The sequence below is a fragment of the Staurois parvus genome, unplaced genomic scaffold (genome assembly GCF_062004578.1).
Source record: "Staurois parvus isolate SC_StPar_1 unplaced genomic scaffold, SC_StPar_1.0 ptg000258l, whole genome shotgun sequence".
Classification (NCBI taxonomy): Eukaryota; Metazoa; Chordata; class Amphibia; order Anura; family Ranidae; genus Staurois; species Staurois parvus.
This window is the reverse complement of record NW_028318054.1, coordinates 2613957-2636411: the sequence shown is the minus strand read 5'-3', so window position 1 is coordinate 2636411 and position 22455 is coordinate 2613957.

Genomic DNA, 22455 nt, shown 5'->3' with positions numbered 1-22455 from the left:
GCCTTTACGAACAGCAAAAGGCCATCACAGATTTCCTGATGTTAAAAGCGGATAAAGGTACTCCCTGTGTAACTTAGATGTCAGCCATTGGCAGCTCATGCGTGACACCTGCGCTTGCTCAGGCCCTTTGAGGAGGCCACGCTATTCGTGAGTCGGCAGGACTATGGGATGAACGACGTCATTCCTCTGTTGCACGTCCTGGAACAAATGCTGTTAACAATGGCTGGTCAGGGTGCGGTAGACGTGGCGCACAGATCTCAACGCCACATGACCCCTGTGGGGGCAGGACAGGAAGAAGAGGAGGAGATAGAGGAGGACATTGGTGCTCAGGAATTATTGAGTGAAATGGGTGGTTTTTCCACTCAGCGGACAGGAGTGGAGGAGCAGGAGCATCTGGTAGAGGAGGAGGAGGAGGAGACAGAGGACCCAGACGCACCGTGGCAGTATGCTGTGGAGATGGAGGCAGGGAGTCCCTCGCATTCCTTGGCACAAATGGCCCATAGCATGCTCGCTTGCTTGCGTAGCGACAGCCGAATAATAACCATCAGACAGAGGGATGACTTTTGGCTGTCCACCTTGTTGGACCCTCGCTACCGTTCAAAAATGGTGGCCTTTTTCACACCTGCTGAGAGGGAGGCCAAAATAACGTACTATAAAAACCACCTATGTAGTCAGCTGGTCTCTGCCTGTCTGCGCCAACGTCCATCCTCAGACACTGTGGGCCCTGTGCGCTCGCGTTCCACTGCCATGGCAGCAGGGGAGGGGTGGGGTGGTAGGAGCAGTGGCAGCTCCACCAGCAGCGGCTGCCTCAGTCTGCAGTCGATGATGAGTAGCTTTCTTCACCAGCGCAGTGAGGAAACTACTAACCAGCCGCAGCAGCAGCAGCAGCAGCAGCATCAGGTGGACCTGGAGCAGGACCTCAAACAACAGGCTTAGGCCTACTTGGACAGCACCCTGCCAACCGAGGTAGACAATCCCCTTGACTACTGGGCAACGAAACTTGACCTTTGGCCCCAACTAGCTGAATTTGCCCTTGAAAGGCTGTCATGCCCGGCCAGTAGCGTGGCATCGGAGCGCGTGTTTAGTGCGGCAGGAGGTATTGCAACTCCGCGGAGGACACGACTGTCCACCTAAAGTGTGGAGAGACTCACGTTTGTGAAAATGAATCAGGCGTGGATTAGTCTGGATTTCAAACCACCAGTTCCTGACACAACTGACTAAATCCGCCATGAATCATGCCCCAAACATGTGCCACTTTCAGGTCTCCTCACACTGCTGGTGTGTTCCATTTTTTGTCATAGGGTGCTGGCAGATTACGGGCCTCCCATAGCTGCTGCCAGGCCCCTAATCTGCCATGGGCCCCTATACCGCCTCCTCATGCTGCTGCCAAGTCCAGAGTCTGTCATGGGTCCCTGTACGGCCTCCCATTGCTGCTGTCTCCATCGCCACACTCTGCCATGTGCCACTTTCAGGTCTCCTCACACTGCTGGTGTGTTCCATTTTTTGTCATAGTGTGCTGGCAGATTACGGGCCTCCCATAGCTGCTGCCAGGCCCCTAATCTGCCATGGGCCCCTATACCGCCTCCTCATGCTGCTGCCAGGTCCAGAGTGTGTCATGGGTCCCTGTACGGCCTCCCATTGCTGCTGTCTCCATCGCCACACTCTGCCATGTGCCACTTTCAGGTCTCCTCACACTGCTGGTGGGTTCCATTTTTTGTCATAGGGTGCTGGCAGATTACGGGCCTCCCATACCTGCTGCCAGGCCCCTAATCTGCCATGGGCCCCCGTACTGACTCCTCATGCTGCTGCCAGGCCCGTAATCTGACATGGGCCCCTGTTGTCGCTTGTTGGCATATTCCGCTCGTTCAGATGCTCCTTCTCCTGCTACTCCTCTTCACGGATTCCGTCAGTAGTCTTTCTTGGAATCCGTTTCCAAGAGACAACAGTTTGCGAGCACGCACCCGACGGTGCAGAAGCTGAACGTCCTCCTGTCCAAGTTGCTGCTGCCAGGCTCGTAATCTGTCATGCGCCCCTGTACCGCCTCTTCATGCTGCTGCCAGGTCCAGAGTGTGTCATGGGCCCCCGTACCGACTCCTCATGCTGCTGCCAGGCCCGTAATCTGTCATGGGCCCCTGTACCGCCTCCCCATGCTGCTGCCAGGTCCAGAGTGTGTCATGGGTCCCTGTACGGCCTCCCATTGCTGCTGCCAGGCCCGTAATCTGCCATGGGCCCCCGTACCGACTCCTCATGCTGCTGCCAGGCCCGTAATCTGTCATGGGCCCCTGTACCGCCTCCTCATGCTGCTGCCAGGTCCAGAGTGTGTCATGGGTCCCTGTACGGCCTCCCATTGCTGCTGTCTCTATCGCCACACTCTGCCATGTGCCACTTTCAGGTCTCCTCACACTGCTGGTGGTTTCCATTTTTGTCATAGGGTGCTGTATGGCCTCCCATTGCTGCTGCCTCCACCGCCACACTGTGGCTCCACACTCTGGTTTTGGCCCCGTGACTGCCCAAATGAGTGAAGTTTGCGGTGATTCTAAGATCGACGGCACTCATCTGCATGTCATACTGACTGACAGTATTATTTCTCTTCCCCAGCAGACTCCAAGGGCATTTAAATTAAAGGTACAGTGTTCTGCACTAATATTAAGTCTCTCTGAAGCCTAGAAACACCCTTTTTTAAGTTAAATTCACAGCGAATTTATTCGACTCGAATCGAATATTGTCCACGAATTCGCCGAATCAGTCGAATCGAATTTTTCATTTCTTCGCTCATCTCTACTTATTATAGGCTATTCTGTAGTCTAATGCACACCTCTGAGATTTTATAGGCAGTAAGGAAGTGTAATGAGGAAATAAAGCCCTTTAAAAGCCTGATGCTTATTGGATTTTGGGGTACTGTACTTGGCTAGACTGCCAAAAAGTCTCTCACATGTGGTACCCCCATACTCGGGAGAAGTAGCAGAATGTATTTTAGGGAGTAATTCCACATATACCCATGACATGTGTGAGCAATAAATCATTTAAGTGACAATTTTTTTTGTGTCATTTTTGTCACAAAAACTTGTGGTAAAAATATAAATTCTTCTATTGACTCAACATGCCTTTCAGCAAATAGTTTGGGGTGTCTAGTTTCCAAAAGGGGTTCGTTTTGAGGGGTGGGGGCATTTTATGCCCAGCATTAAAAGTTTATGCCACACATCACTCACTCTTCTAATCACCTGAAGACCAAGCCTTTTCAGACATGAACATAATCTGTATTTTTTGCTAGGAAATTACTTTGAACCCCCAAAATTATATATTTTTTAAAGCAGACACCCTAGTGAATAAAATGGTGGGTGCTGCAATTTTTTATGTCACATAGTACTCGTGCAGCGATTTTTCAAACGCAAATTTAAAAAAAAAACACTTTTTTTACTTTTAATGCACAAAAACACAATACATTGGCCAATTATTTGGTAAAATATAAAAGAAGATGAAATGCTGAGTAAATAGATACTAAATATGACATGCTTTAAAATTGCGCATGCCCTGTGCAATGGCGACAAACTGCATACATTTTTAGTATCCATAGGCAACGCTTTAAAGCCTTCACAAGCCACAATTTTAGATTTACAGAGGAAGTCTAGTGTTAGAATTACTGCCCTTGATCTGACGTTCACGGCGATGCCTCACATGCATGGTGCAACTGCTGTTTACATACTGGCAAATGGTCAACGCGCTCAAGCAGGTGCACGCTCGCGCAGAGGGGCAAGGGTATTTTTTTTTAAGTTATTTTGATTTTTTAAATTATTTTTACACTGTCCCTTTCATTTTTTTTCACTTTTAATGCTATCACAGGAAATGCAAATATCCCCTATAACTTCAATGGGTATTGTCATATATTCTTTTTTTTTTTTAATCTGGGGTCTATCAGAATCTAGATATCTCCTCTGCCCTTATATTATCTAATCTCACCAAGATCAGAGTGATCAGATGCTTTCCCAATTTACAAATGATGCTGTTTTTATCCTGCGAAACTGAAGTGATGAAATGCTCGTAGCTTCCTATTTCTTAGACTATAGAGATGATTGGCACCATTCCAGTCTCCAATCAGCTATATCGTCAGCTGGCAGAAACACTGTCTGCATTCTCAGGTTCCCTCGATGGCACAGGACTGCCCAAGAAGACCATGGAAGGCAGAGGGGGAGGGGAGGGCATCTTCTCCCGCTGCTTTTAAAAGCAATCTTGCAGCTAATTAGCCACTAGGATTGCTTTTACATGAAAGCTGCAGGCATCATCCTGGTGTAACCACTCAAATTCCAGTAATGTACCAGTACGTTGCTGGTCCTTGGTTGGGTATATATGCTATATTCTTTATTTTTATGCACCCTGTGGGCTGAATGAAAAAAACAGAGGAAATTTCTGCCAGAAAAAGCATGTGGTATGCCCACCATTAAAATATACCGTATTTGCTGGCGTATAAGACGACTTTTTACCCCTTGAAAATCTTCTCAAAAGTCGGGGGTCGTCTTATACGCCGGTATACGGCATACTGACATTTTGCCGCCGCCGCCCCCCCCCCCTTCCCCCAATGGAAGGGACACTAAGTACAGGGGTGGGTAGCGGCTGTTTCTTACCTGGTCCCGGTCCCACGACGATCCGGTCCAGGAAGCGCGGCTGCGCCTTCAGTTCGGCCACTGGATGTTCGTGCGGCTGCTCGGCTCCGCCTCCTCACCAGTGATTGGCCGCCAGAACTGTAGCTCAGGAAAGGCACACAGGCGGCCAATCACCGGTGAGGGGGTGGAGCCGAGCGGCCCCGCGAAAATCGAGTGCAGGACCAGCAGGTAAGTGGTCAGTGTAGAGGTGCTGCTGCAACCACATATGCTGGCTGCAGCAGCACCATACGAGAACAGGGTCAGCAAGTGTCAGTGGGAGGAATAGTGCCCCATCATTGGTGTCACTGATACCAATGATGGAGCACTATTCCTCCCACTGATACCAATGATGGGGCACTATTCCTCCCACTGACACCACCGATGGGGCACTATTCCTCCCCCCCACTGACACCAACGATGGGGCACTATTCCTCCCCCCCACTGACACCAACGATGGGGCACTATTCCTCCCCCCCACTGACATCAACGATGGGGCACTATTCCCCCCCCACTGACACCAATGATGGGGCACTATTCCACCCCCCACTGACACCAATGATGGGACACCATTCCTCCCACTGGCACCAATGTTGGGACACCATTCCTCCCACTGACACCAATGATGGGGCACTATTCCCCCCACTGATACCAATGATGGGGCACTATTCCCCCCACTGATACTAATGATGGGGCACTATTCCTCCCACTCATACCAATGATGGGGCACTATTCCTGCCACTAATGCCAATGATGGGGCACTATTCCTGCCACTGATACCAATGATGGGGCACGATTCCTCCCACTGATACCAATGATGGGGCACTATTCCTGCCACTGATACCAATGATGGGGCACTATTCCTGCCACTGATACCAATGATGGGGCACTATTCCTGCCACTGGTGTGCATTGGAAGAGGGGTAGTCTTATACGGCGAGTATAGCTCAAACACTAAATTTTAGCAGGAAAAGTAGGGGGGTCGTCTTATACGCCCAGTCGTCTTATACGCCGGCAAATACGGTACCACTCTGCATCCACCTACTTCTAATGGTGGGCACACATGAAATGTGCCAAAAAATATTATAAAATATATATGCAGAATCATAGGGGCCATCCACCCACTGGCCACCCTAGGCCCCCATGCTTCGGCATATATGCTCTTTTTTTAACTGTCGATGAAAAATCTCATCTAACAGCACTATACACACCTACTTACGTATATTCTGAGAGCAAGACCCTGTTGCTGTCAGAATAAACAAGTCGGTGCTGCAGCTGAATGACATTTTAATTTCTCAAGCAGGCTTTTTCCCCCTTTCTAAGATGGGTATTTACAAACCGTTGGGGGAAGCCCCGGCGAATAGGTCACACGGTGCCACATGTGCCAGTTCCAAGATTGTACAAATGTCTAAATAGTGGAACGCTTGAGTAAAAATTGTCCACGTATAAGTGGTACCCCATATGGAAAAAGGATGACACCAAGTCCCAAACTATCTTGCCACTGCTCCCCATGTAGTCTCTGAATCCGAGGGGCTCTTTTTCCTCATAAATCTGAAACTTATATGTATAGCCTGTTGCCCTCTCACAGGTCTTCTATATCTTGACCCCATATCTGGCACGCTTGCCGGTAATTGTTTGAATGCAAGGCGGCCAGAAAAATTAATGAGGGGCTCATCAACACAGATGCTTTGCTGGGGAGAATAGACATCTGCAAATTTTTGGTTAAGGTGATTTATGAGGGGCTGCATTTTGTGGAGTCAGTCAAATTCAGGGTCACCCCGAGGACAACAGAGTGTATTGTCGTTGAAATTATTTTTAATGCATATTATACTCTCATATCTATGCCTGGTCATGACAGCAGAGAACATGGGCATATGATGAATCTGGTCTGTGGACCAATACAACCGCAATTCATTTTTTTTTAGTAATGCCCATGTTGAGGGTTAGGCCCAAAAAAACTGTAATGGGTTTCCATGTGAATGGTCTGGCAAGGTTTGAGTTTGGGTTGGCGGCAATAAACTGTTGTGCATATAAATTGTTTTGATCCGGGCTCCACGCATACAGATCTTCCATGAAAAGCAGCTCCAACAAAATCAAAGGAAGTAGTTAAATGTCTGTTTCCACCTGAATTCCGGGTTGGGCAATGAATGGGGGAAATACGGGTGCTGCAGAATTTGTGGGCTGCCTTTTTGGGGACACTATACTAATGTGAACATTGGTATAATGCTGATCTGATCAAATATATTGATCCGTTTAGACACTATATTAGCAATGGAGGTTTATTGTGTATGTGAGCGTGTTCCAGGCAATCAAGGGATTAAATGTGATTACTGGTGTACTGACGGGCAATCTGACACTATCTGGGAGGGGAGAGAAAACTGTGGGAGTGCGAATCACACATATATCTCCTAGATTGTAAGCTCAAAAGAGCAGGGCCTTCGAACACCTCGTGTATTGTATTGTTTCTGTCTTGTCTCATGTTCTGTCCCCCTTGCTATTGTACAGCGCTGAGCAAACCCTTTGGCGCTATATAAATACTGTATATTAATAATAATATACGTGATTTTGTGCACCCGTGCTGCCCTGTAGCAGTATTTCTACTATGGGGCAGCGTGGAAGCGGTTAAACATGTCCAGTAAAAAAAAAATAAAACTTCAATTCGTCATAAATTTAGGCCAAAATGTATTCTGCGGCATGTGTTTGCTACAAAAAATCCCAATACTTCTAAAATAAGTGGTTTACATGAAAGTCATAGTATTTACAAATGGAGGTATAGATACTGGAATTTTTATTTTTAATAATAATGGCGGCGATCAGCGACTTCAGGACTGCGGTGGGCATTCTGACACAGGGGGGAACTAACTTGGTGTCACTGACATCCCCAGTGACACCAATACAGTAATCAGTGCTAAAAAAAAAAAGCACTGACACTGTACTAATGGCACTGGGCAGGTGGGGTTAACATAAGGGTGATCAAAGGGTTAACTGTGTGCCGTGAGTGTTTTACTAGGGCAGTGGTCGGCAAGCTGCGGCTCGCAAGCCACATGCAGCTCTTTACAAACTTAAATGCGGCTCTTCTGTGTGCCGGGCGCCCGCTCCCCTCCCTCCTCTCGGGCGGCCGCCCCAAAAGTCAGGACTCTGCAGCTGTCGGGATGTAGGCGGGGCAACCAGGATGTGGACGGGGCAGCGTGATGAACTCCTCTCCTCTCACAGTCCGCCCTGAAGACCAGAACGGCGCGGGAACACGGCGAGAGGAAAGGTAAGTGAATTGACACAATATGGGGAATGAATTACTATAGGGGGGATGAATTACTATAGGGGGGATGAATTACTATATGGGGGATGAATTACTATGGGGGATGAATAACTATGGGGGATGAATTACTATAGGGGGGATGAATTACTATATGGGGGATGAATTACTATGGGGGATGAATTACTATGGGGGATGAATTACTATATGGGGGATGAATTACTATATGGGGGATGAATTACTATGGGGGATGAATTACTATATGGGGGATGAATTACTATGGGGGATGAATTACTATAGGGGGGATGAATTACTATAGGGGGGATTAATTACTATAGGGGGGATGAATTACTATGGGGGATGAATTACTATATGGGGGATTAATTACTATGGGGGATGAATTACTATATGGGGGATGAATTACTATGGGGGATGAATTACTATATGGGGGATGAATTACTATGGGGGATGAATTACTATATGGGGATGAATTACTATGGGGGATGAATTACTATATGGGGGATGAATTACTATGGGGGATGAATTACTATATGGGAGATGAATTACTATGGGGGATGAATTACTATATGGGGGATGAATTACTATGGGGGATGAATTACTATGGGGGATGAATTACTATATGGGGGATGAATTACTATGGGGGATGAATTACTATATGGGGGATGAATTACTATATGGGGGATTAATTACTATGGGGGATGAATTACTATATGGGGGATGAATTACTATATGGGGGATGAATTACTATGGGGGATGAATTACTATATGCAGGATGAATTACTATAGGGGGGATGAATTACTATATGGGGGATGAATTACTATGGGGGATGAATTACTATATGGGGGATTACTATATGGGGGATATATGGGGGATTAATTACTATGGGGGATGAATTACTATATGGGGGATGAATTACTATGGGGGATGAATTACTATATGGGGGATGAATTACTATGGGGGATGAATTACTATGGGGGATGAATTACTATGGGGGATGAATTACTATATGGGGGATGAATTACTATGGGGGATGAATTACTATATGGGGGATGAATTACTATGGGGGATGAATTACTATGGGGGATGAATTACTATATGGGGGATGTATTTTCAGTTTTAAAAATGTGGCTCTCAAAATAAATTTCAATCGTGGTTTTGGCGAGATTTGGCTCAGTTGAGAAAAAAGGTTGCCCACCACTGTACTAGGGGATGGACAGCCATCCAGAGCAGTGTGCTGGAGCTGACAGGGAGGAGGACTGTTGGTAAACAAAGCAGCCCTCTTCCCTGTCAATGATTGTCCTTACTCACCGGGCGCCAGTGAATAATCACTGGCTGAGACCTGTGATTGACAGTTGCGTGCCCTATACCCAGCAATGCAAAATCACGTATATATACGTGATTTTGTTCACCCGTGCCACCCTGTAGCAGTATTTCTGATATAGGGTGGTCGGGAAGCGGTTAATACCTCAATTTTCAAAACAGACAATGTAAAAAAATACACATATTGTATATACCTGGAGAAAACAAACAGCAAACACAACTGCCCCATTTCTTGCTGTTACACTTGTTGGTGTAATGAAGAAATTCCCATTTGAAATCTAACTATAGGTAATCAGAGTGCTCTCACAGATGATTAGTTAATTAGGTAAACAAACTTAATCCATGTTTATCTAATTAACAACTCAAAGTGCATGAATCAGTGACTTGTTGTGCTAAGACTAACTATTTCTCACCAGGGAATTCTAGTTATATTCAACCAGCTACACAAAATATATTTTTTTCTTACAGCATTTAAAGTGATTGTAAACCCATTTTTTAGAATAATAAACATGTTATACTTACCTGCTATGTGCAATGGTTTTGCACAGAGCAGACATGATCCTTCTCTTCTCGGGTCCCCTGCTGGCACCCCTGGATCCTCCTCCTATGGAGCACTTGTGAGGGCTCACTCCAAAGCAGGCTCTGTGTGTCCACAGTCCCTCCCCCAATCCCTTCTAACTAGCTGTGGCTTCCCCTGCTGTCTCTGAACCTATGCGTAGAGAGCACCAATGGATCTGCTGCTCTCGTGTACAGAGCTGGACCAGGATTGCACCCTTGGGTAAGTTTAAGGGTGGGAGGATTCTGAGGGGCAGGTGCACTCAAAAGGTGTTTTACCTTAATGAAGAAAATGCATACAAGGTAAAAGCCCTTCAGCCTTTAGAACCACTTTAATAAGGCAGCCAGTGCAAAGAACAAAGCCATAGCAACCAATCAAATATCTGTTCACAGAATTCGGGTGTCATGCACCTGGTGGAGATCTAGCTGGAGAGGGGGCTTCTCTTGAACCTCTTGTCCAACACCCCTTGTAGTGAAGACAGGGAGTGTGGGGACACAGAATGGCGCAAGGGCCGGTATAGCACGTTGTGCCAGCTGGAGTTTGCAGGACCATAGATCACCAGGCAGGAACTAGGAACTGGGACATGGTGATGCTTGGCAGCCAGGAGTGTAGCCAGAACACAACCCAAAAAGTCATCAACAGCTAGGTAGCAAGGTACGGGAATATCAGGCAGAGACAGAGTCAGGATACAAGTTGGGATTGGTACACAGCCAAGCTGCGAGGTACAGGAATGGAAGACAGGAGCAGAGTCAGAATACAAGCTGAGGTCATCATAGGCAGGCAGAAATTCAAGGACAGGTCAGTGGCATGCCGAGTCATGCACAGGTAAGAAGGTATAGCAGGTCAAGGCTCAGGTGAAGCAGGAACTAGCTGAAGACCACTCAAAATCCATCCATGTCAGAGTGCAGCTTAAATAGGCCGTTTGGCACCATCATACGTTTGCGCGAGTGTGACAATGCCTGGTTTGTATTAAGCTTTTACTCAGAATTATAAGCATGCACATAAGTATGAGCATGTGCCAGCCTTCTCCTTTGACTTTTTAAAACTGAACTCAAGGCAGATATGAAAGACATAAGATAATAAAGGTCTGTAACCAGTAAAGATGAATTCCAGGTATGTCAGTTTTTACGTTACAATATTCCATCTTGGACCAGTGTAAGTATATACCACTACCAGGGGTGTTGGGCAGCACAGTGGCTAAATGGTTAGCACTTCTGCCTAGCAGTACTAGATTTGTTAGTTTGAATTCCAACCATGGCATCACCTGCCTGGAGTTTGCATGTTCTCCCTGTGCCTGCATGGGTTACCTCCAGGTACTCCGGTTTCCTCCCACACTCCAAAGACATGCTGGTAGGTGAATTGGCTCCTGTCTAATTTGGCCTTAGTATGTGTATATATGATATGCCCCTTGAGGGTTAGTGACTGATGAGAATGTATAATATATACGTGACGTGCTGCATAAATTGACTGAGCTATATAATTACCTGCAATAAATAATAAAAAAAAAATATGTTCCATACCTGTGATATCCCAATGGAAGCTGAGAAATGCTGTAGTAGGAGCTACTACTACTACAGTGATCTCCACTAGCTTCTGAGTCCTGTGCCAAGAATCTGCCTCTGCTGCACTGTAAACACAGGAGATACACTTTTTGCATTTTATCAATAAATGTAAAGTGTTCTCTGATTGGATGAGGTGGAGAGGAAGGGTGTTGACATCATAATCTCCACTTCATCCAGAAAACACTTCACATTTATTTAGAATATGGAAAATGTTCTCCTAATTGCACCCATGGTACATATTAAGGGAGAACAGAGTGATAAGGCAATGAGCCAATCAGTCTGCTGCTTTTCCTTTTACTGTCTAGACTCAGATTGGGAGTGGGGACTTGTAATTGAAAGATCTGGTTCCCTCAACTGCTAAATACGACTGTGCTGTGGTGTAGAAATGTGTAAATCTAGATGTGTAGGACTAGATGGACAGAAAGAATATTTGTAAGTCAATACAACTCGTATGCATTGTATATGCATTTCCCTGTGTCATTTAGCTTTTTGCTTTAGTATTTCTGCTGAGCCTCTATTGTTTCATAAGCTTATTATTGTTGTTTTGTGTCTCTTTCTTTGGTCTTCCTATTGTGCAGCCCATTGCCCAAGACTATTGCCATGTGGACTAACAGCAATGGTAAAGAACCATATGTATCATTCATGGTCCATACAGACATGCTAAATGGCTAGGAGTGTTTTCCATATAGCAGCATACACTGGGGCCTAGAGTGATCTAAATCACTCCTCATAATGCTGACAGTTGATGACAGGATAGTATGCACAATAAAAAAACATAGCTTTCTTGACCTGACCATCCGTGCTTGATGTCTCCCATGTGTGTATAATGATATGCTACTGGCTGAATTTGTAAGTGCCTGTAAAGATATTACATAGCTATATAGTTAGTTTGGCTGAAAAAAAGACAAAAGTCCATCCAGTTCAACCATTAAAAAAATTTTTTTAGAATCCTACACCCACAATTGATCCAGAAGAAGGCAAAAAACGCAGCAAAGCATGATCCAATTTGCTGCTGCAGGGTAAAAATTCCTTCCTGATCCCCCGAGAGGCAATCGGATATTCCCTGGATCAACTTTACCTATAAATGTTAGTATCCAGTTATATTCTGTGTATCTAGGAAAGAATCCAGGCCTTTATAGCCATCCACTGAGCTGGCCAGAACCAACTCTTGAGGATGTCTATTCCACATTTTCTCAGCTCTCACTGTGAAGAAGCTGATCTCCTCCATGCCTCTTATCAGTTTGGTTGCCTTTCTCTGTACTTTCTCTAGTTCCCTAATGTTCTTTTTGTGAATAGGTGCCCAAAATTTAACTGCATATTCTAGATGAGGTGTTACTAATGATTTGTACAGGGGTACAATTATATCTCTCTCTCTGGAGTCTATACCTCTTTTAATACAAGAGAGGATTTCTCTCACTATAGAAACTGCAGCTGGGCATTGCATGCCATTATTAAGCTTGTGATCAACCAGAACTCCCAGATGCTTCTCCACCATTGATTCCCCCAGTTGTACCCCCCCCAGTATGTATGATGCATGCATAGTCTTAGCCCCCAGGTGCATAGCCTTACATTAATGAACATTAAATCTCATTTGCCACATAGTTGCCCATTTAAACAGAGCATTGAGGTCAGCTTGTAAGTTGGAGACATGTAAGGACGTTATTCCACTGCACAGCTTGGTGTTATCTGCAAAGACTGAAATGGGATTTTTAATCCCAGACCCTATATCGTTTATAAATATATAAATATATTAAAAAGTAAGGGTCCCAATACTGAACCTTGGGGTACACCACTGACAACCCTAGACCATTCAGAGTATGAATCATTAACCACTACTCTCTGAATACAGTCTTTTAGCCAGTTTTCTGTCCATTTACATATGGATTTTTCCAAGCCCGTAGACCTTACCTTACACATTAGCCATGTGTGGGGAACTGTGTCAAACGCTTTTGCAAAATCCAAGTATACCACGTCCACCGCCACCTCTCTGTCCAAGGTTTTGCTCACTTCCTCATAAAAAGAAATCAGATTTGTTTGACAACTTCTGCCTTTCATGAATCCATGCTCTCTGTTGTGTAAAATATTTTTTTCCAGCAACAGCTCATCCTTTGGAGTACACACCCCCATGTGCAATTCCACCCATAATGCTTCAACCTTATCACACTCTCCATCAACTAGGTCCTCTTTCACACTTACTCTGAGATCACTTCTCACATAGAGACAGACACCATCACCTTTCCTATTTACCCTGTCTCTCCGAAAGAGAATATAGCCAGGAATATTAATGGCCCAGTCATGTGAAGAATGAAGCCAAGATTTAGCAATACCAATTAAATCATAGTTCTGTTCATGCACCAAAGCTTCCAACTCACCTATTTTGCTTGGCTTACTTCTGGCATCGGTGAACAAACACTTTAATGCATTGACACCTTGTGCACACGTATTTTGCATATTTTTTTATTTTCATACAAATGGTATCAATTCCACTGGTGGTTTGTAATATGGGAACCTTTTATTGTCTTCCATAGCCCTCCCCCCATCTTTCCCCATTCTACCCACCAATAAGTACAGACCCCTGTCTGATCTGTCTACCCCGTTATAATCTAATTCTCCCTCTCCCCTTGATCCTAGTTTAAATACTCCTCCAGCCTTCCCATAAACCTCTCCCACAGTACAGCAGACCCCCTTACATTTCATTTTTGTTTAGTGTTGCATGACTGTGCAATGTCAGGTAAAGTAGCTCAGTGCTGAATAGCAAAACATTCTTTGGTCATGAAGGGGGTAAAACCTTCCAGAGATCAAGTGGTTAAATCCCTGTGACAGACAGAGTATCTCTGCCTTGTCCTTGTTATTATTTCACATGCACAATTCCAGATAGCTAGATCTGCGCTAGTCTATGTGTAGTGGTCATTTTCTACTATATTGGTAGGTGAACCTGTTTATTGCAATATAGTTTATGTGCAGCTCCTGTTATTCTAGTTAATCCTTTCACTTCTAGTATTGGATTCAATAGCCAGTTTTTGCTTAGGGCTTCATAACCAGCATAGGTTAGAACCAAGTTAGACATCTGGTGGCCATAACGGCATCATTAGCTTAGAGTTGCTGTTGCATGTCAGAATAGAAACTTTAAGGTAGAAAATAAGGTGCAAAGTGACTGAGTTCCAGTGCCACACCACAGTTCATGCTGGTGAGAAGTTTGGTTCTGTTCTTGTCTTTAGGTCTCCAACACAAAGACAGATGCCACATAATCCTCAGGGGCCCCTATAAGTAGACTTTTCTACAACATTCATCTGGAAGTATCTCTATTAATAACTATACACTTTATATCCAGGTATATGTGCACAATTCCACCAGGACTGCTATCAGGTCCTTTACCGATAATACCTACTTAATATTTTGGATGCACAGTATGTACTGTTATTTATCTCTTCTTATATAAAAATTGCATTATTGCTAGGCCTCCTGCACACTGCAGCTTGAAAAAGCTCAGTACAGCATTTTTTTTACTGGTAACATGTAGCCCATTATATACAATGTGCCTTTGCACACAGGAGCTTAAAGAAGCGACGTGTATTCTTCAGTTAAAAACATACAGGAAAATCTACATTTTTGTTGAGCAGTTTATGTTGTGTTGCCACATTTTCGTGCAAATATGTGAATATCAGCATAAATATGAATCAATTTTCCCTAAGAATATATTGTGCATGCAAATGCGTGAACGCTCATATGTGGACAAATTTGTGCATATGCGCATATGGGCACGAATACGTGCAAAACAAGTGCCTGAAATTGCATCCAAAAAAGCAAATGTTCAAACATCAGCACCATGTGCAAAATGCCTTATACTGGTGTGCATCTAAATGCCTATGGGTAATGTTATATGTTGGTTGCAGTAGTTATTCTGCTCCCAATTACTGATTCGATTACTGGTTAATTTCCTAGGAAGAGAATCCCCTCTGTTCACAGAGGCCCTGCCAACTTTATTATCAAACCCACTCTTCCACTTGGCAAAGGTCCTGTTTCTCTTACAACATATTTACTTACATGTTTAGAGCAATCTCCTGTTTGAGGAGTGCCATTTTCCATAGCCACCCAAAAGAGAGATCAACCACCCAGAAATCGATACAGCTATTTCCTATTAGTAAAACACATGTTAGGTCCAATCCAGTGAGCTTTAACCTATGTATTATTTGCCATAATGGCCATTATTTTCAGCTGTGTTACTGTTATTGTCAGTTCTCATTGCCTATTCTCATATATTTTTTACTGCAGCTCAAAAAGGTATGTTGGATTTAGGGAAAATGACAGGGAAGAATTTTCTCCCCCTTAACCTTTATTTTAGTAGATTCCATGGCATTATTTTTTCTGAGAAAGCAGATATCTACAGGGATGAATTTAAATTGTTGCAGTGCAAATTTTGCATTACGTGTCATCACTAGGTATAACAGAATGCAACAAATTTGATTAGGGATGGAATTTAGTAAAAATGGCTAGCAGTATTATGTATAGCAACTTGCTAACATCATGTTGTTTTATGCTTTTCAATTTACTTTTCATTGTAAGTAAATATTTAATGCAAAACCACATGTCACATGATGTAATTGAATTTTATATATGCAGGTTATGTATTACAAGGGCAGAAAATTAATCTGTGACTACACCCTCCCTACTAATTAAAATAGCTGCATATTGTATGAAAACATCTTGGGGACACAGAATCATCTTTGATTAGAGAGTTACAATGAATTCTGAAGTAGCTGTAGGGCAGGCTGAGCAGACAGAAAAAAAGGAAACGATTAATTAGATTTAAGAAAGATAACTAAATGCTGTTAATTTAGCTAATGTATTAACTTCTCCCTTAATCTTTAAGATCTGTATTCTTCTCAGCATTTGTATTCTTTGTGTTGTGTGTCTGTTATTCAAATTGCATTTGAGAGTGTTTTGAAAACAAAAGATAATTACAATTTTCTATTAACATATTAGTATCCCATTTACATTTCTTGGTCCTCACCTCTTCCAAGATGGTGGCAAGGGCTCCGACTCCTTCACACGCACCTGCCTTCTCTCCGCTGGAGCAAGTGGAGAGTGATGCTGATAAAGATGTACGTTGTGATCCCAGCTCTTCTCCTAGGGCACTGACTCTCCATCAACTAGATAATCCACCACAAAACATAATTGTCTGCCTCTATTTTTACTGCACCAAAGAACATCTATTGGTGGCTACCAGGGGTGGACTGACCATTCGGGCACCCGGGCTCTTCCCAGGGGCCCAGGGTCAGTAGGGGGCCCCATGAGATGCCCCTAGTACCTTTCATAGGCTTTTTTTGGGTGTGGTTTTAGTGTGGGTGAGGACACAGGGGCCCCATGATCCCATATTGCCCGGGGGCCCCATGAGTTGTCAGTCCGCCCCTGGTGGCTACCCATGCTAAGGATGCCCTCCAGTTCTTCTCACTATTACTAAACGATGGGCTATGAAGGTGCAATTGTACGTCCTTCTGCAGCACCACATGCCGTATACCTAGAAATTTCCCTTTGCCCTACAATTCTCTCATCAGGGTAAACATACCTGCTCTTCACTTGAAGCCTTACAAGGAGTGCTGGAAGATCTTCAACTCCTTCAGCCTGATCCTGTGTCTGAAACAGCGCCACCTCGCACTCCAGCATGTCCAGCTCCTCATCCATATCACCCAACTCCAACCCCTTCTCTTTCTGCCCATGCTTCTATCTGCAAACGGACACTTGAGAGATCAGCTCATCCATGCTTGCCTGGTGCTATCTCTGCCTCACTTGGATGACAGTCCTGTCCAACTTTTCATGCATGAACCCTGTGGTAAGTTTGTGGCCATTTTGCTGTTCACCCTGTGTGAACTTAAAACTTTCAATTTCTACTCTTGAACTCATTGACCCACTTTCCTGGAGGGCAAATGTTTTACTGTGAACGTTTGTCTTCATCTGACTGTTTACTTCCCACCTTTTTTTTTATTTATTTTTTTTATTTTTAGCTAATATAGTTTTGCATTTGCCAAGTAGTTTTGCTACACTATACCTGCCTACATCAGATATTGTGTTTTACTAGCAAATATTATTGTCTCTAGTTAAATTGACTGACCTTATTTGTGTCGGCTATATTTGCACTTATATGCTAATAGGCCCGAGACCCCTTCTGGGTCCTCTCCTCCCTGTCTTGGCTTCCCCTCTTCTCTACCCTCCCCTCTCCTTCTACCAAATCATCCCATCCTATTTCCTTAACCTCCCCACTCCCACTCATGATTTCCTCTCTCCCCCTTCTCCATCCCCAGACCCAAGTGTTACCATCTAAATTCACCTACTAGCATTGTTTTACTATAACAACATTCTACTATTGTTAGATTGTAAAGCTTGTTTACTAAGTTATTTCAGAACCTCAAGTACTGATGGGAGCAATCACTATACATCCCCTGTCAGGCTCACATGGTTGTGTTTTCACATTTAGTGTTTACCTTCCTTGTCGCCTTATGCACTACCCCTTGCGTATTCCACTACTTACATGTTTATTTCACTTTCTATTTTTAATTTTCCCCTCTTTTCTCTCCTTTTTTCGAGGTCATCAACTTCCCATGGGCTTGGAATATTTAATACCTAGACCCCTTATGATTCCATTATGGCCCCCTAAACAAATTATCTCTAAGTCTAAAGGGTCTTAATTCTCTGCATAAGTGTGTCAATGCTTTTAAATCTTTTGCTGCCTTCAAAGCAGGTGTAGTTGCACTCCAAGAAACCCATTTTGCTAACCCACTTTTTTCAGTTCCTGCTACCCCCAAGTTTTCTTAGCACTAATATAATAAAAAACACAGAGGGGTTCTCATAGCATTTCACTCATCTATACCCTTTGCGCAGCTTACCGAGATCAGAGACCCGGAAGGCCAATATCTTCTTCTGGTTGGCCTCTTGCAGGACGTTGAAACCACCATTGTTGCTTATTACGCCATAAATGTTAATCCTACTCCTTTCATTTGCTACAGTTTACTCAAACACACCTAAAGGGCACCCTAATACTTTGTGTTGACTCCAGTCAAATTACTCAACCCCACCTTGATAGATCTCCATATACTTGCCGATTTCCCTCTCTAACGATTAGACGTCTCCTACAGGAAGCAGCACTTTTGGATACTTGGTGAGACTGCAATCCCCTTTATTGCAACTACAAGTGCATCTCAATAAATTAGAATATCATCAAAAAGTTCATTTATGTCAATAATTCAATTCAAAAAGTAAAACTCATATATTATATACAGTAGATTCATTACACACTGAGTAATATATTTCAAGCATTTCTTTCTTTTAATTTTGATGATTATCACTTACAGCTAGTGAAAACCTAAAATGCAGTATCTCAGAAAATGAAAATATTGTGAAAAAGTTAAATATTGTAGACTATGGGCCCTGATTTACTAATGTGCATAGACACATTTCCATGGGCTAAAGTCCACTTTTCATTAGAGTCTGTCTACTTTTAGATGGCAATGACATTTACTAAAGAAAGAGTCTAACACGTAGACGCAAAAGTGAATTTACTAACTAGACACAATACAGAAATCAGTCTAAAAAAGCAGACGTCCTAGAATCACGTCTAACAAAATGAAAAATCACTGTAGAAACATGTTCACATTGAAATTTGCTTTCCCAAATATCTGGACTTCCCTTTAAACAATATATTACATTTCAAAAAAATGTTTCAATGGGTAAAAAATAGTTTTTTAAGGGAATTCATGACAGTCAATATCAAGAACTACACTTTTCCAACGTCTATGCAGGGATAGAAATGAGCATGTGCAGGACACAATTTAGACGTCTGCCATGGGCGCTTTCCTTTTAGACGCTGTTTAATAGTAAATATCTGTGTGGAGTCCTCTGCAAGACGGTAATCGATCGCCTATACTGTGTGTGAGAAACAGCACTATTTGTAGCTAGGCATATCTTTATGTATTCTAATTTGATTTCCTTAGTTCTATTGATTCTGTTTTTGTTTCTTATCCTTTATAATGATTTCTGTAATGGTTTTACATATTTCGCAGATCTAGATAATATACATTTTGACAGCGGAATCTAAAAATAAAGGTCGGCAATTAAAAAATAAAAACTCGGCGTGGGGTCCCCCCTCCCATCCATACCAAGCCCTTTGGGTCTGGTATGGATCTTGAAGGGGATCCCCATGCCAAAATCCCCCCAAATTCCATAACAGACCGTTATCCGAGCATGCAGCCCCGCAGGTCAGTAAAGGGGGCATGAGCGAGCGCCCTCCCCCCCCTCCTGAACCATACCAGGCCACATGCCCTCAACTTTAGAGCAGGGACAAGGGCCCCTTCCCCACAACCCTGGCTGGTGGTTGTGCGGGTCTGCGGGCAGGGGGCTTATCGGAATCTGGAAGCCCCCTTTAACAAGGGGCCCCCAGATCCCGGCACCCCCCTACATGAATGAGTATGGGGTATATACATACATACCGCTACTCATTCACAAAAAAAAGTGTAGCCCCCCTGCCTGCAGACCCCCACAACCACCGGCCAGAGTTGTGGGGAAGAGGCCCTTGTCCCATCAACATCGGGACAAGGTGCTTTCGGGGGAGCCCCCCTGCCCCAAAGCACCCCCCCATGTTGAGGGCATGTGGCCTGGTATGGTTTAGGAGGGGGGGCACTCGTTCGTCCCCCCCCTTTCCTGACCTGCCAGGCTGCATGCTCGGATAAGGGTCTGGTATGGATTTGAAGGGGGGGCCACTCCATTTTTTTTTTAGTTTGGCGTGGGGCTTCCCCTCTAAATCCATTCCAGACCCGAAGGGCTTGGTATGGATGGGAGAGGGGGCCCCACGCCGGTTTTTTATTTATTATGGTGCTGGTTTTTAAATGTAATTATCGCTTCTTTTTTTTCTTCATTATAGCTGAGAAATTCAGCTGTCACTTTCCCCCAGCTAAAAAAGAAAGTTTTCTTTGAGTTTATTTCCCTAAAGGAAACAATGTTTACTTCTAGTTTCTTAAAAGAAACAAAGTTTCCTGTAACTCCGAGGAGTGTGACAGCTAATCTTGTGAACTATAGTGAAGAAAAAAAAAAGGCTGGCATTTGCATTTAAAAATCAGCACCGACATGCACTTCACATTGCGAAAAAAATTATTAAAAAATTTGTAAACCGGGGCATTATTTTCAATGGATTTTCATTCGTAAACCGAAAATTACATTAACCGAGTCATTTGTAAACCGAGGTACGCCAGTATTAGTATTGCAATCCTTTGTATTGGGATACATAGAACCAACATACTGTACATGTGAATTGGCAACATAGCACAACATTTGTGTCACATTGGAGATATCTGGCTACTTACACTGACCTTGCCCAGGGACTTAGGGATGATTCACACAACAGAAATACAGGCTGGATGGGTTATCACAGGTCAGTGGATAAGTGGCTAGCACTACTACCTCACAGCACTAAGGTTGTCAGTTTGAATCCCAACTATGGCAATGAAGTTTCATATTCTCCCTGGGTGGCTGCCCTAACGTAGATTTGCTAGCAGCATCTTTGCTTTTTGCCGAAATGATCCTTAGAATGTGAATTAGAATGAGGCCTTATCTGTGTTCAAACGCCTTCAAAACTGCACCTTATGTGAATGTCAAATGATGGGGTGAGGGCCTGGACTAATGATTGATTTGATATTGCTGGTTTGCACTCCTCCCCCCAAGAGCTGAGAGAGGAGCGAGCGCGCGAGAGAGAGAAAAGGATTTGGAGGGGAATCCCCACGCCAAAATTTAATAAAATAATGACGTGGAGTCCCCCCCGCCCCCAAATCCATAACATACCCTTATCCGAGCATGCAGATACCGCATGCCTTCAAAGATGTATTTCCTTTGTTGAATTGCCTACTTGGTTCACACTAGATGCGATTTAAAATTACTCTTTTTGTTGTCAATTTCACCGTGTTTTCTGTAGATTTTCCAACGCGTTATGGCATTTTCAATTGTGTTTTGCATTGCGATTTCTATTGTAGTCTATATGTGAAATCGCTACAAAATGCAGAAAAAGTTAGACAAGAACTACTTTTGAAATTGTGCTGCAGCAAATCTCGTATATTCAGACACTCACATTCACATTCATTAGATCCAATATCAGGTACGATTTCAATTCCCAAATCGCACCTGAAATTGAGCACCCTGGATGCGATTTGGCATGCAATTCGCATGCCCGGCGACTTGCAAATTGCATGCCAAATTGCACCTGATGTGATCGGGGGCTAACACCAGTATTGGAAATCGGGCAACTTACAGTGAAGTCACACGATTTCAAAATCAGTTTGGATATGAACAGAGCCCATAACGGACAATAGGTTGTGACTTGGCCTACGATTTGCAAGTCGCCTGGCATGCAAATCGCATGCCAAATCACACCTGATATGACTGGGGGCCACCCCGGTCACATCAAAGTGGATTTTGAAGTGGTGCGACTTACAGTGAAGTCACCGATTTCAACATTGGATTTGATGTGAACGGAGCCTATAGCGGACAATAGGTTGCGACTTGGACTACGATTTGCAAGTCGCCTGGCATGCACCTCGCATGCCAAATCGCACCCGATGTGACCTGGGGCCACCATGTTGCCATGGGGTTCCCCTTCACATCCCTGTTCAATTTTCTGCTGTATGCTGCACAGGTATACTTCACTGTTGCTTTCTTTCTGACTCTGACGTGTGGGGCCTGTATACCAAGGGTTAACGCAGGTGAGAAGAGAATTGGTGCGGGATAATCAGGTTCAATCACTTTCTCTGACCAAATGAATGACAGTGGTGGGTGTGGCCTTCATTGGGGGTGGGGCCTTGTTTGGCATGCTCTAAATCCAACCTATGTTATATAAAGACCTGCAGTAGTGGGTGATTGCCTGGTAATAGGCCAGGTTATTTTCAGCAAGTCTGTGTCTGTGGTGGTTTGGGGAGGAAGAGATATTGTGATGAATTGCCCCAGACCACACTCAGGTTGTGTTTTGATGTGGGCTGTAAATGTTTTGCATTTTTGTCCTTCTAAAGTGTGTTTGTGTATTATTGTAAAATGATTGTGTGTTTATTATCTTTGCATTGTAATCCTAACATGGCA